The sequence below is a fragment of the Gobio gobio genome, assembly GCF_949357685.1.
Source record: "Gobio gobio genome assembly, chromosome: 4".
NCBI classification, from domain to species: domain Eukaryota; kingdom Metazoa; phylum Chordata; class Actinopteri; order Cypriniformes; family Gobionidae; genus Gobio; species Gobio gobio.
The window spans coordinates 32,379,389-32,381,093 of NC_137100.1; positions in this window are offsets into that span (position 1 = coordinate 32,379,389).

The window sequence follows — 1,705 nt, forward strand, 5'->3', positions numbered from 1 at the left end:
CCGTAGGTCTGCCAGGACTGTCGTTGTACTTTGGCCATTAAATAATTACAGGGATGTACTTTACTGCAGTTCTCTGAATGGATCTTTTAGTTGCTGTTATCTTTATATCCATTTTGTTTATTCAGCCTGAATGTGTAATACCTATGGGGGCAATCAAAGGAGCTGGGATTCAGAACAGTCTCATTGACTTGAAGCCACAGACTCAGCGCACCATTTAGCAGTGACGTGAATAAGACATATTCTGTCTGGAGAGTTTGGCTGAGTCATTTTTAATCTGCTGCTATATCTGTCCTGCTATAAGGCTTTCTTATTCTGAAATGTGCTTGCTCTTACTCTGAGTCTTACCATTAAATTGACACTTTTGTTGCATTATTAGACAACATTCTAATTATTACAGTTATGGTTATACAGAGCAATCTTAAGCATTGTATACAAATACATTATATATATTATTTCAAACTACATTACATCTTTTTTCAAAAACCTGCGTATCATTTTGTCAAATCTGTGATGTGTTGCGGTAATTCTACCACTAGATGTCATGATAGTGCTTAAATAGTTTGCATAGATGTATATGAGGTCCAGACAGAGAACAGATGCCTATCAAAAATCTAACATGACATATAAGACATGAGATAAGAAGATAATTGATTGAGGAGTTAATGTTTATTTAATGACTTAATGTTTCTTTAAATTTAATAAAGTTTGTAGATCTTTTACATGGGCATAAATACCTGAGCCCCCTTTTTGAAGTCCATCTTTTGGAGCAAATTCTGGTTTTACATAACCAGACGTTTGTATTAAGGACATTTTGCATGATAAGCGGGACATCTTACTTGTGTTCTAGCTGTCTTTCTTGTGTACAGACGTTTTTTATGCACACCAGAGACTGATTACTGCCGGCTACTGCTTCACAGCTCAAATGATTACCGTAAAGTTGCAGTGTTGCAACAAGCAACAAGTGTTATTTCACCATTCAATTATAGATTAACCAAGAAAAAATATTTTGGGCAACCATTTGTTGTGCCCAAAATCGTTCACTCATTCACTATTCCCTGTAGAGTATATGTCACATAGTCCACAATACAGATAATATGGAACATTTTGTCAAACTAAATGCAGTAGCAAGTATGTATACTTGTTATTGATGCTGTGAAGTATGATTTTGTGTTTGCCATTGCACTGTTATGCAATGATTACTGTACATTATGCTACCACAATCAGCACTTGATCGATTACAACTGGTGCAAAATGCTACGGACAGATTTCTAACTGGGACTAAAAAGGGGGAGCCCTTCACTTATTATAAAAACATATTATTCAGTGCCTTTTAATACTGATTAGGCCTCCGATTTTATTGTTGGGTTAAAGACTGTATTTTATGGCATGGCTTAACTTGAACAGCACTGTTGATCAACCTGTGTTGGCTTTAAATGTGGATAATGCGCATTTGAATAATTAATATAGATAGATAGATAGATAGATAGATAGATAGATAGATAGATAGATAGATAGATAGATAGATAGATAGATAGATAGATAGATAGATAGATAGATAGATAGATAGATAGATAGATAGATAGATAAAATGAAATTGTAATTGTAATTGTAGTTTGTGCACTATACCTTGATCATTTAATCCAGGCTGAAGTTGTGGGCTGTCAAGAATTGCGACACTGTAGCTTTAAGGAGGGGGGCGGGCTGC